This window comes from Neoarius graeffei, chromosome 2, assembly GCF_027579695.1.
Source record: "Neoarius graeffei isolate fNeoGra1 chromosome 2, fNeoGra1.pri, whole genome shotgun sequence".
Classification (NCBI taxonomy): domain Eukaryota; kingdom Metazoa; phylum Chordata; class Actinopteri; order Siluriformes; family Ariidae; genus Neoarius; species Neoarius graeffei.
Window position 1 is genome coordinate 23,214,414 of NC_083570.1, and position 14,261 is coordinate 23,228,674.

Consider the following 14,261-nt stretch of genomic DNA (forward strand, 5'->3'; position numbering starts at 1 on the left):
GTGGAAAGCAGAGGGTTCTTGGTCCGAACCTCAGCGTTCGTGAGGAAAAGTCTCTGATCAGAATAAGATGCACAGCGCTTTTGAGTTAAAAAGGATTCAATCGCTTCTTAACTTCTGACTGCCTGGGCTGCAGTCGTGACGTCACTTCTAATGCAAGTAAACCGGTTGTAACTCAGGCTGAGTTTAGAGATCGCGCGACTCTAGAGTTTACCTTTGCCAAGGGTAAGAAGGTAAAATCGCGCTGAGTGATGGATCTTGCAAGAAAGAAGACGTCTTTTTGGGGTGGAGAGCACCTCTTTATACGTCCAGATCCATCGGGAGCCAACCGTGAGAGACAAAGATGGAAGCGTTGTCCCATTGTTTTATGTTTCCTTGTATGATGACGTAGATGATCCCGCCCACGCGTGACGTAGGTCACACGGAAGTGGACTGGGAATTGTAGTTCTGACACAAGATGGCGGCATGATACCTACAGTGGAGTCAAGGGGATCTGCCAATAACCTTTTGTCAAATCCAGTGTCGAGTAAAAGCGAGCCGTGCCTAGCCGATCGAGCAACTCATCAATACGAGGCATTGGGTACGCGTCAAATTTAGACACCGCGTTGACTTTTCGGTAGTCCACACAGAACCTGACCGACCCGTCGGCCTTGGGAACCAAGACCACTGGGCTGCTCCAGTCACTGTGGGACTCCTCGACGATGCCCATCTCGAGCATGGCCTCGAGTTCTTCCCGAACCACTTTTTTCTTGTGTTCGGGCAGCCTGTAAGGGCGGCTACGCACTACCACCCCCGGGGGCGTCTCAATGTGATGCTCTATGAGGTCGGTGTGGCCGGGCAGGGGCGAGAACACGTCCGAAAACTCGGTCTGCAACTGGGTGACCTCCACGAGTTGGGTCAGGGAGAGGTGGTCTCCAGAGGGGACCGGAGAGGTATGCGATGCCAATGTGCCCTTTTGAACCTCCAGCCCCAGCTCCGCCTTCCCCGGAACCACCGACACCAATGCTACGGGGACCTCCTCGTTCCAGAGTTTGAGTAGATTGAGGTGGTAAATCTGTAGCACCCCACCCCTGTCCGTTCGCCTCACCTCATAGTCGATGTCCCCGACTCGCCGTGTGACCTCAAAGGGTCCTTGCCACCTGGCGATCAATTTGGAGCTCGATGTGGGCAACAGTACGAGTACTTTATCTCCCGGTGCGAACTCCCTAAGGCGCGTACCCCTGTCGTACAGGCGGGTTTGCCGTTCTTGGGCCTGCCGCAAATTCTCCTGGGTTAGGTGTGTGAGCGTGTGGAGTTTTGCGCGCAGGTCAATAACGTATTGAATTTCATTTTTACTGGGTGAAGGTCCCTCCTCCCAATTTTCTCGCAGCACATCTAAAATGCCGCGCGGCTTACGCCCGTATAACAATTCAAACGGGGAGAACCCCGTGGAGGCTTGGGGGACCTCTCGCACTGCAAATAACAAGGGTTCGAGCCATTTATCCCAGTTACGTGCGTCCTCACTTACGAATTTTTTAATTATATTCTTGAGGGTGCGATTGAACCGTTCAACTAAACCGTCCATTTGTGGGTGATAAACGCTGGTGCGGATCGGCTTAATACCTAATAGCCTATACAGTTCGCTCAGTGTTCATGACATAAACGAGGTGCCTTGGTCAGTCAGAATCTCTTTCGGGATTCCAACTCGGGAGATGATGCGGAAGAGTGCCTCCGCAATGCTGCGTGCTGAGATATTGCGAAGAGGCACCGCTTCCGGGTATCGCGTTGCATAGTCCACCAGAACTAATATAAAGCGGTACCCTCGTGTTGACTGATCTAATAGCCCGACGAGATCCATCCCAATCCTTTCGAACGGGGTCTCGATTAATGGTAGGGGGCGCAAAGGCACTTTTGGAATGGCCGCTGGATTTACTAACTGGCATTCACGGCACGCTGTACACCACCTACGGACATCGCCGCGAATCCCCGGCCAATAGAATCGGGCCATTATTCGGGCTAGTGTCTTATCCTGCCCTAAGTGTCCAGCCATGGGATTAAAGTGAGCCACCTGGAATACCAATTCCCGGCGGCTTTTTGGAATCAAAAGCTGGGTGATTTGCTCTTTCATCTGAGTGTCCTGCGTCACTCGGTATAATCTATCTTTCATAATAGAAAAATAGGGGAAGGACGGGGTGGCGTTCGGCGGGAGCGTTTGACCATCGATTACTCTCACTTGGTCAAACGCATGCCGCAGAGTCTCGTCTCACGACTGCTCTAACGGGAAATCCGCAAGGGATTCCCCAAGAGAGGGAGGAGGAGCCTGTGGCTCCTCACTCTGACGCGAAGATGACGTGGATGGCTCTGCGACAGCTGCCCCCGCCAAAGCGACACCGGGACCTCCCCCTGCTGACCTATGGCAGGACACACTCTTCACTAGATGACTCATCAACTCCCCGAATCCCGGCCAATCAGTCCCCAAAATTATCGAGTGGGTGAGGCGAGGATTAACCGCCGCCTTTACTATAAATTTTTCCCCTCGGAACAAAATGTGGACCGACACCAACGGGTAGCTGTGAACATCCCCGTGCACACACAACACCTTCACCCCCTGTGCTCCCCCCAATGCCTCGTCTTGCACCAGGCTTTGGTGGATTGAGGTCTGATTACAACCGGAATCCACCAATGCCTGATATGTATCCCCTTGGATACTCACTGGTATGCGATACGCTCTGGCCCGATCGAGGGCAGCTCCTGGCGCGTCAGGGATCCGAACCACCGCGCCCACTTCCATTGCCGAACACTGCTGTTGGAGGTGGCCTGGCTCCCCGCAGCGCCAGAAAACCGGCCCGGGCTTCCTCTCTGCACCGGCGCCCCGGGGCTCACTCACCTGAGGGGGGGGAAGAGACAGACACAGAAGGGAAAAACGGGAGGACACTGCGGGTGCGACGGGCCGGCTGGGGTGGGGCCAGCCCCCGCCTCCGCGGTGGGGGAACGGGGTGAGGACGAGACACAGGAGGAGAGAGGGGGAGAGAGAGAGAGGAGAGAAGAGGATGTTCGCTGTCCTGCCGTCAGAACAGCCGCCAAATGGTCCTCCGCCAACTCGATGGCCTGATCCAGCGATGCCGGGCGGTGGCACTGGACCCACTCCACGGTTCCCTCTGGCAGGCGGCCGATGAACTGCTCCAGCACCACCTGATCGAGGATTCCCTCGGCGTCGCAGTTGTTGGCCCTCAACCATTGCCAACAGGCGTCCCGGAGCTGCTGGCCAAACGCGAACGGCCGGCCGACTTCCTCCAGCCGCAGAGCGCGGAAGCGCTGTCATTGTTGTTCGGGGGTGCGCCCCACCCGCTGGAGGACGGCCCGGCGAAGGTCCGCGTAGGCCAGCCGGCGGTCAGCGGGGAGCTGAAGCGCAGCCAGCTGCGCCTCTCCTGTTAGCCGGGGGAGAAGGCGCGCCGCGCGCTGCTCCATCGGCCACCCCGAGGTCTCCGCGACTTGCTCGAAGAGCGTGATGAATGCCTCGGGGTCGTCCTGCGGGCCCATCTTGGTTAGGATGAGGGGGGACGGGCCCACAGTGGGAGCGCTGGTGGACCCCGCCGACGCGAGGAGGTGCCGGAACGCCTGACGATCTTCCTGCTGCGTCAGCACCAGGGCCTCGAACTGGCGCTCTTGCTCCTTCCAGAGGGTGATTAGCGCCTGGTGCTGGCTCTGCTGGGCCGTGGCGAGGGCGTGGACCAGGTCCACAAAGGTGGAGGGCTCCATGGGGCTGTTCTTTTCCTGGGCTCCGTCCTGGGTTTCGGCACCACTGTGGCAGTTCGTAGGAGGGGGAGGAGCACAGAAAGACGGCAGGCCAGAATAAAGTTCCATAATGCTCTTTTATTTGTTCTTTTCAGAGACAAATCTCTCCAGTCACACAACACACACCAGTTGACTGGTTCCAGAGAGAGCTGCCTTCCTCTGCTCTCTCTCTCTTTATATAGGGCGCGGTCACTGGGAAGACACACAAACACAGGTTAATTGACATCAGGTGTAGTGATTTTGCCACTTACCTTCCGTGACTCCGCCCTCCTCTCACAGACTGATGCTTGGCCACGCCCCCGCTGCCACAGTAATATTTCATCGAAAGGAAAAGGCGACATATGCAAGCACTGAGAAAATGATGCAGATAACAACGAGGATGTTATTTACCAGCTTAAAGGGATAGTTCGGGATTTTTGACATGAATCTGTATGGCATCCCCATCAATAGTGTCGTGCAAACACACTGACTTACCCCTGACAGCATCCTGTGAGTCCAGTTCTTGTCCAGTTTTGGTCCAGACGAAAGTAGTCCGGTAAGTTTGTTGGGGTCACGAAAGTAAAACGTTTTTCATCTCAAAACAGTATGTGTTCAAAAGAGTGATATATTTGCATCACAAAACCATTGCCAAATAAAAAGTCAGACCTCGAAATCGCTTGGCACTATTTTCTCTCCCTCGGTATCACTGCGCGCTGTCATGTTGACATCTGCACAGGAATCAACACCTTTCCCATTGTTTGGCAGTGATTAGGAGTTCAGATCAGCGGCGCTAACAAGCTAATTTGAGAGCAAGAACAGCGACAAATTTATCACCTTCTATAACCTATACAATAATATATTTGTGAAAATGGTGCGCACTTGCGACTATCCAGGCTGTAGCAACAAAGATGTGGCTGAATCTCCGCACACATTTCACCGTCGTAGTCAGACATGTTGTCGCTAACTTTGCTAGCAGTAAACAATGTAGTGATGTGTCGGTCGCGAACGATCCGGTTCAAAGAGCCGGCTCTTTGAAGTGAACGACGGGAGCCGGCTCTTCGGTGGGAGTTGAGTTGGGGAGCCGAATTAGTTTTTTGTCCTTAGGTGCCTCAGAGAGAGAGAGAGAGAGAGAGAGAGAGACAGACAGAGTTCAGCTCAACTGAAGGATGATTGTCTATTTGACAACCATGATCATCTGTTTTATTGTGCTTTCTTAAAAGTGCGTTGCACAGCAATAAGTAGCCTAACTTAATATTTTTGGGAACTGGGTAAAATAACTGACAGTGTTTAACCTGTTTGTAAAACTTGAATGGCCTTGTGATATGTAGAGGCTACATTCCTCTCTGTTTACTTTTTTTAGTATAGGCCTACTGTAGGCTGTCATCATGAAAAGGAGCAAGAAGGACATTATGTCCTTTTTTTTTTTGCCCCTGTTGGCAAAAAGCAACATAGAGAGAGTAAGGAAGATGAAGATTATGAAAGAGGAGAGAGAGCCACCCCTCCTTGAACTGCCACCTTATTGTGGTGGAGGGGTTTGTGTGCTTGAATGATCCTAGGAGCTATGTTGTCGGGGGCATTATGCCCCTGTCAGGGTTTCCCAAGGCAGACAGGTCCTAGGTGACAGGCCAGACTAAGAGCAGTTCACCAAAACCCCTATGGAGAAAAATCAGAGGACCGTGACGTCGCCCGGGATGACGCAGCCGGGGCCCCACCCTGGAGCCAGGCCCGGGGTTGGGGCTCGTATGCGAGCGCTTGGTGGCCGGGCCTTTGCCCATGGGGCCCGGCCGGGCTCAGCCCGAAGAGCTGACGTGGGCCCGACCTCCTGTGGGTTCACCACCCACAGAGGTAGCAGTAGGGGACTGGTGCAATGTGGATTGGGTGGCAGTCGAAGGCAGGGGCCTCGACGACCTGATCCCCGGACACAGCGGCTGGCTGTTGGGACATGGAATGTCACTTCGCTGGGGGGGAAAGAGCCTGAGCTTGTGCGGGAGGTTGAGAGGTACCGGCTAGAGATAGTCGGGCTCACCTCCACGCACAGCTTGGGCTCTGGAACCCAGCTCCTCGAGAGGGGCTGGACTCTCCACTTCTCTGGAGTCGCCCGTGGTGAGCGGCGGCGGGCTGGTGTGGGCTTGCTTATAGCTCCCCAGCTCAGCCGCCATGTGTTGGAGTTTACCCCAGTGAACGAGAGGGTCGCCTCGCTGCGCCTTCGGATTGGGGAGAGGGCTCTTGCTGTTGTTTGTGCCTATGGCCCAAATAGCAGTATAGAGTATCCGGCCTTCTTGGAGTCCCTGGGAGAGGTACTGAGGAGTGCTCAGACTGGGGACTCCATTGTGTTACTGGGGGACTTCAATGCTCACGTGGGAGATGACAGTGACACCTGGAGGGGCGTGGTTGGGAGGAACGGCCTCCCCGATCTGAACCCGAGTGGTGTTTTGTTATTGGACTTCTGTGCTAGTCATGGTTTGTCCATAACGAACACCATGTTCGAGCATAGGGGTGTCCATAAGTGCACGTGGCACCAGGACACCTTAGGTCGGAGGTCAATGATAGACCTTGTAGTCGTTTCATCTGATCTCCGGCCCTATGTCTTGGACACTCGGGTGAAGAGAGGGGCTGAGCTGTCAACTGATCACCACCTGGTGGTGAGTTGGATCCGCTGGCGGAGGAGGAAGCTGGACAGACCTGGCAGGCCCAAACGTATGGTGAGGGTCTGCTGGGAACGTCTGGCCGAGCACTCTGTCGGGGAGGTCTTTAACTCCCACCTCCGGGAGAGCTTTTCCCAGCTTCCGAGGGAGGCGGGGGACATTGAGTCTGAGTGGACCATGTTCTCTACCTCCATTGTGGACGCAGCTGTTCAGAGCTGTGGCCGCAAGGTCTCCGGTGCCTGTCGTGGCGGCAATCCCCGAACCCGGTGGTGGACACCAGAAGTAAGGGATGCCGTCAAGCTGAAGAAGGAGTCCTATCGGGCCATGTTAACCTCCAGGACTCCCGAGGCAGCTGACGGGTATCGGCAGGCCAGGCGTGCTGCAGCTCGGGCAGTTGCGGAGGCAAAAACTCGGAACTGGGAGGAGTTCGGGGAGGCCATGGAGAAGGACTATCGGTCGGCCTCGAAGAAATTCTGGCAAACCGTCCGGCGCCTCAGGAGGGGGAAGCAGTACTCTGCCAACACTGTTTACAGTGCGGGTGGGGAGCTGTTGACCTCGACTGGGGACATTGTCGGGCGGTGGAAGGAATGCTTTGAGGATCTCCTCAATCCCACCGTCATGTCTTCCACTGAGGAGACTGAGGCTGATGACTCAGAGGTGGACTCGTCCATTACCCAAGCCGAAGTCACTGAGGTGGTTTGCAAGCTCCTCAGTGGCAAGGCACCGGGGGTGGATGAGATCCGCCCTGAGTATCTCAAGTCTCTGGATGTTGTGGGGCTGTCTTGGTTGACACGCCTCTGCAACATCGCGTGGCGGTCAGGGACAGTGCCTCTGGAGTGGCAGACTGGGGTGGTGGTCCCTCTTTTTAAGAAAGGGGACCGGAGAGTGTGCCCCAATTATAGGGGAATCACACTTCTCAGCCTCCCAGGGAAGGTTTACTCCAGGGTACTGGAGAGGAGAATTCGACCAATAGTCGAACCTCGGATCCAGGAGGAACAATGCGGTTTTCGTCCTGGTCGTGGAACACTGGACCAGCTCTATACCCTTCATAGGGTGCTCGAGGGTTCATGGGAGTTTGCCCAACCAGTCCACATGTGCTTTGTGGATCTGGAGAAGGCATTCGACCGTGTCCCCCGTAGTATTCTGTGGGGGGTGCTTCGGGAGTATGGGGTTCGGGGCTCTTTGCTAAGGGCTGTCCGGTCCCTGTACGAACGGAGCAGGAGTCTGGTTCGCATTGCCGGCAGTAAGTCAGACCTGTTCCCAGTGCATGTTGGACTCCGGCAGGGCTGCCCTTTGTCACCGGTTCTGTTCATAATTTTTATGGACAGAATTTCTAGGCGCAGCCAGGGGCCAGAAGGAATCCTGTTTGGGAACCACAGGATTTCATCTCTGCTTTTTGCGGATGATGTTGTCCTGTTGGCTTCTTCAAACCAGGACCTTCAGCATGCACTGGGGCGGTTTGCAGTCGAGTGTGAAGCGGCTGGGATGAGAATCAGCACCTCCAAGTCCGAGGCCATGGTTCTCGACCGGAAAAGGGTGGCTTGCCCTCTCCAGGTTGGTGGAGAAGTTCTGCCTCAAGTGGAGGAGTTTAAGTATCTCGGGATCTTGTTCACGAGTGAGGGAAGGATGGAGCGTGAGATCGACAGGCGGATCGGTGCAGCCTCCGCAGTGATGCGGTCGCTTTACCGGTCCGTTGTGGTGAAGAAGGAGCTGAGCCAAAAGGCGAAGCTCTCAATTTACCGGTCGATCTACGTTCCGACTCTCACCTATGGTCATGAGCTTTGGGTAATGACCGAAAGGACAAGATCGCGGATACAAGCGGCCGAAATGAGTTTCCTTCGCAGGGTGGCTGGGCGCTCCCTTAGAGATAGGGTGAGAAGCACAGTCACTCGGGAGGAGCTCGGAGTAGAGCCGCTGCTGCTCCACATCGAGAGGAATCAGCTGAGGTGGCTCGGGCATCTTTTTCGGATGCCTCCTGGACGCCTCCCTGGGGAGGTGTTCCAGGCATGTCCCCCCGGGAGGAGGCCCCGGGGAAGACCCAGGACACGCTGGAGGGACTATGTCTCTCGGCTGGCCTGGGAACGCCTCGGTGTTCTTCCCGAGGAGCTGGCCGAGGTGTCTGGGGAAAGGGAAGTTTGGGCTTCCCTGCTTAGACTGCTGCCTCCGCGACCCGGTCCCGGATAAAGCGGAAGAAGACGAGACGAGACGAGACGAGAGAGAGAGCCAGAGGTGGAGAGAGAGCCAGAGGTGGTGGTTGGAGAGGTGGAAAGTGAGGCATCTGAAAGGCAATCTGAGACTGAGGATGAAGACATTCAGGATCAGATTGAGGGACAGAATGAGGGACAACCCAACGAGTCATTGGGACAACCAGATTCACCATGCATATCAAGTACAGCACCATCAGGTTTGTGATGTTGAACAAATGTGTGTGTGTGAGCGGTGTCGGCCTACAATTCATATAGCCTAGCCTGAAAGTGTGAAGTCTGAATAATAATTAATAAATATAAAATAAAAATAATAGATATAATAATAAATTAATAAATGAATAATGATAAATAAATGAATAATGATAAATAAATGTTGTTCTCAGTTGCACTCTCATATTTACTGTATTCATCTTTCTCCAGATATCAGCAGGTGCTTGGACGACACTCCAGTACAGCCACATCTGAAGAAAAGGTTCATTGTATGCAAAAATAGAAATCTTATTTTACAAAAAAGAGAAACATGGTTTTAAGATTTATTGAGCACAATTTATTTTATGTTTAGGCTATTGAGACAGAATGTTTATCTCATTGTATTTACGCTCAATGTATGTTGTTTTGGTTTTAAATAAACTAAACAAAACATTTTGAACACTTAAATATTGCCATGTTTTGTCCTTACATGTGCCCCCCTGAAAAAACACTGGCCCCACCTCGGCCCCCCTAGTAATTTTGGTCTAGAACCGCCACTGCACCCTAGGCAAGATTTTAGGTGGCGCCCCCTCCCCAACACCAGTTAAAACCACTGATAGTGTATCTATACCAACAAGAAATGGAATATGTAGTGGAAGTTCATTATGTCTAACTATTAAAGCTATTTTAAGTTCGTTTCTTAAGACAAGGATTTTTTTAAGATGTTACCTTGCTGACAGTTTCGGCGGGAATCTTCCGCCTTCTTCAAAACAGTCACCAGATGTCGAGTGGTGACGTGCCTTATCAGCTGAATTTACGCTCCGTAGCGTAACATCAGCTGATAAGGCACGTCACCACTCGACATCTGGTGACTGTTTTGAAGAAGGCGGAAGGTTCCCGCCGAAACTGTCAACAAGGTAACATCTTAAAAAATCATTGTCTTAAGAAATGAACTTAAAATAGCAAGAAATGGAATAGCTTTGTCTTAAAGCATTCTTTTATTTAAACAAAAAAAATTGCACGTTCAAAATACTTAATTAAAGGCATTAAATAAAGAAATTGCACATTCAAAATATTTAATACTGAATTAAAGAAACAAATACAAAATATGAACTGAATATATGAAACATAATATAAATGGCTTACATAAAGTGTTACATTTACAGTACTCCCAAAATAAAAAATGTAAACAAGTGTTGTAATTCGTAAATGCAATATAAATAAGGCATTGCACAAAATAAGATATTAAAGAAACCAGTGTGCATGAAAAATACAAGGATTTAAATAAAAATATATAAAATTGTGATATTAAAAAGACCTCTAGTGGTGTTTTTTGGTACTGCCTTCAACTTCAACTATTGAAAGCATGGCTTTTAGGGGTTCCACAGACGCATTAAATCTCATCTCATCTCATTATCTCTAGCCGCTTTATCCTTCTACAGGGTCGCAGGCAAGCTGGAGCCTATCCCAGCTGACTACGGGCGAAAGGCGGGGTACACCCTGGACAAGTCGCCAGGTCATCACAGGGCTGACACATAGACACAGACAACCATTCACACTCACATTCACACCTACGGTCAATTTAGAGTCACCAGTTAACCTAACCTGCATGTCTTTGGACTGTGGGGGAAACCGGAGCACCCGGAGGAAACCCACGCGGACACGGGGAGAACATGCAAACTCCACACAGAAAGGCCCTCGCCGGACCCGGGGTTCGAACCCAGGACCTTCTTGCTGTGAGGCGACAGCGCTAACCACTACACCACCGTGCCGCCAGACACATTAAATAAACCAGATAATGGAAATTTTCTGAAAGAAGTGGAGCTTATGGCCAAATTTGATCCAGTGATGAAGCAGCATGTCAGTATGGTGGAAAGTGGAGTTGGCAGTCACGTACATTATCTCGGCAAAACAATCCAAAATGAACTGATAGACTCCATCAGTTCTAAAATAATAGAACACATTGTGAGAGAGGGGCGGCACGGTGGTGTAGTGGTTAGCGCTGTCGCCTCACAGCAAGAAGGTCCTGGGTTCGAGCCCCGGGGCCGGCGAGGGCCTTTCTGTGTGGAGTTTGCATGTTCTCCCCGTGTCCGCGTGGGTTTCCTCCGGGTGCTCCGGTTTCCCCCACAGTCCAAAGACATGCAGGTTAGGTTAACTGGTGACTCTAAATTGACCGTAGGTGTGAGTGTGAATGATTGTCTGTGTCTATGTGTCAGCCCTGTGATGACCTGGCGACTTGTCCAGGGTGTACCCCGCCTTTCGCCCATAGTCAGCTGGGATAGGCTCCAGCTTGCCTGCGACCCTGTAGAAGGATAAAGCGGCTAGAGATAATGAGATGAGATGAGACATTGTGAGAGAGATCAAAATATCCAAATAATTCTCGATCATTTTGGATTGCACCCCTGATCGGAGTCATAAGGAACAGCTCTCTGTCATAGTCAGGAATCGACATCATCTTTACTGAGTGAGACATTACCTCTGTCTTTGTCGCGTTTTTCCTCCTCTTCTTTCCTTTTCTTTCTCCCCTGGGCTCCTGACAATTTTGGACGTTTTGACATCTTTTCAGCTTGCATTAAAGCACGACCATCCTCCCCAAGTAGTAGTCTAGCATATGTAAAGCCTGGTTGGACGAGAGAGGGCGCCTTGGGAAAGTAACAGGTCTATTAATGATGATAATAATAATAATAATAATAATAATAATAATAATAATTATTATTATTTACTGAATTCCTCACCACCCGCTCGGTGAGTTGCTTTTGTGTCTTCTTTCTTTACAGGAGAGAAAGTGTGCCATTTATGCTATTTGTAAAGAGAACACATCTGAGTGCTTGTTTCGTTTCCCTGCAGTCTTGACGCACTGAGATTGTTTCTTGTTTTCAATGCGTTTATTATATTTTCCTCCAGGAAGCTCTTCGCAATATGGTTGCTTGAATGAGCTGCTAAACTGTCATTTTAATGAGAACACAGATCAACAAAGCAACTTTGTTTTATTAAAAAAAAAAAAACCTGCCAGGCACCACTGGAATATCTCGCTGCGAAACGTGTTCAGTGCATAAAAGACCTTTACTTCAGCCCAGACTGCTCAACGACACCGACAGACTGCTCCAAGTGCAGCCATATTCAAAACAAGCAACAGATCTATGTCAGTTATCTACGTTATGCAAAAACACTCTTTAGCCAACAACACTTAGGCTATGACATGGCCAAAACAGAGAATAGCCGCGGATGCGCACTTGCGCGCCCGAAGACACACTATAGACAGGGCGAACCACTGTTGAGCGCTTATTGTTTCATGATTAACAACCACCCCACCCCGCTTTTTTTGACAAATCGCACCCTGATTACATGCTTTGCTGTACAATTAAATTAGGCTAAGACATTATAATACTGACTCGTTTTCAGAATAGTGGAAGTCATAATTTTTCTCCCCCCGTTTCTGCACCCCTGGATGGACGCAGCGCCCTTAGCATTTGCCTATATTGCCTATGCCACGGGCCGGCTCTGCTCAACACCCCAAGTTGAAACAGGAGGAAGTGAGCAGTATTTTGTTGATAATCTATTTACAGTGCAGTCTGTGAATAAAGGGCTTTGGGGTTAAGGATCATGCAGACCGATTTTTAGTATTTATGCTGCATTAACCATGTGAGCAGTTAGCTATAGCAAGCAAGTAAAATTTTAGCTGACAACGTTCATATAGACATTCCAATAATGAAATGGATAACCGGCATATGAAATGGACAAAAACTGACTAAAAAGATTGTTAGATAGCTTGACTTAAGCTGTAATGGGGATAATGCCATTGCCACTTTTAAGGTCCCCCTTTTCAGATATCTGTTTCCCTTTATGATCAACTAATGTTACTAACCAAGCATGCAGCTCATTCCATCCAAATGTTAGTCATCCATACACATAGTTCTCACAACACACTGTTTTAGCACGATTATATGACAGATTCTGAATTATGTACCTTATGGTTAAGGTTACGGATACTTTAGAGCCAGGGCCCTCTTCAAGTCATGATGCAGCCAGAGAGGAGGCCAGAGATATTCAAATAGAAGAAGAGGCTAAGGATGACAGTGCAAGTAGTGACAGCAGCACAGATGACGAGGAGGAAGCAGTGAAGAGCAAGGAACAATGTGAGATTGAGATGAGGGACATTTCAGGCACTGAGTCACATACACTGCTTTCAGAACCAGATGATCTGCTGTCAGTTGACCCAGGCTTGTGGCCAGCAAAGTTAAGCGACAGTGACAGGGAAATTATTGTTAGAAAGTTGGCAACAAGGGAAGACAAAGAAATGTCCAAAGATTCAGAGGGAAAGCCATTTCCAGACTACTTGAGGCATCGCATGGCAGAGAAAAGGTAAAAAGGGACTGGTTAGTTCATAGTGACCGTGCAAATGCTCATTTTTGCATTCCTTGTGTTCGTTTTTCACATGGATTAAAAAGGCCTTCTCGTAGCACTCTGAATAGTGACCACAGGTACAAGATGTGTGACGTTAAGTGGCGCCGCATGTACGATAAACTTCCAAATCATAAAAATAACAAGGCACTCAGGGACTGCTATTCGAAATGGAAAAACCTGCAGTGTTCTGTTATGGCTCAAAGTGCCACTGACCATCAGCTGCAAAGACGGATGCAGTCAGAGATCGAAAGAAATAAAGCTCTCTTGCTGAGACTACTTCATGTTACTCTGCACTTGGCATCAAGGAAGTTACCTTTCAGAGGCAAAAGAAAAGACTTAGGCGATGTTCACAGTGGGAATTTCTTGGGCACACTAGAACACTTGTCCCACTATGACCCACTTTTGAAAGACCACCTAGAAAAAGTGAGGACTTCAAAAAAAGAAAGCAGACTAACTCATTATTTGAACTTGGACATCCAAAATGAGTTAATTGAATTGTGTGGGGAAAAGAGTCCTTAAAACGATTCTTAGGGAAAGGGAGGATGCCATCTACTATGGCATTATTTGTGATGCCACACCAGATATTTCCCACACTGAGAAAAATGTTGTGCTCATACAATATGCCCCTTTTAATAAAGAAGTTAATAAAGAAGATTCATTGAGTTAAAACATTTCTACAGAAAAATAGGAAGTGAAAAAGCTGGCATGATGGTGTGTGTGCTTGAGGACCTAGGGATAGACATCAATAACTGCAGGGGACAAGGGTATGACAGTGATGCAAATATGTCAGGGAAAGTCAAGGGAGTACAAGTGCAAATATTAAAAATAATCTGGCCACATTTTCACCTTGTGCCTCCCACACATTAAATCTTGTTGGTGTGCATGCTGCAGGGTCAAGTGTTGAAGTGTCACCATTTTTTGGCTTCATTAATCACCTTTACACATTTGTAAGTGCCAGTCCAGACCGATGGGCTATATACAAAGATACTACAGGCTGCTCTCTGCATAGCCTATCTGGCACTCACTGGAATGCGCAGATTGATGGCGTTAAACCTGTAGCAAAACA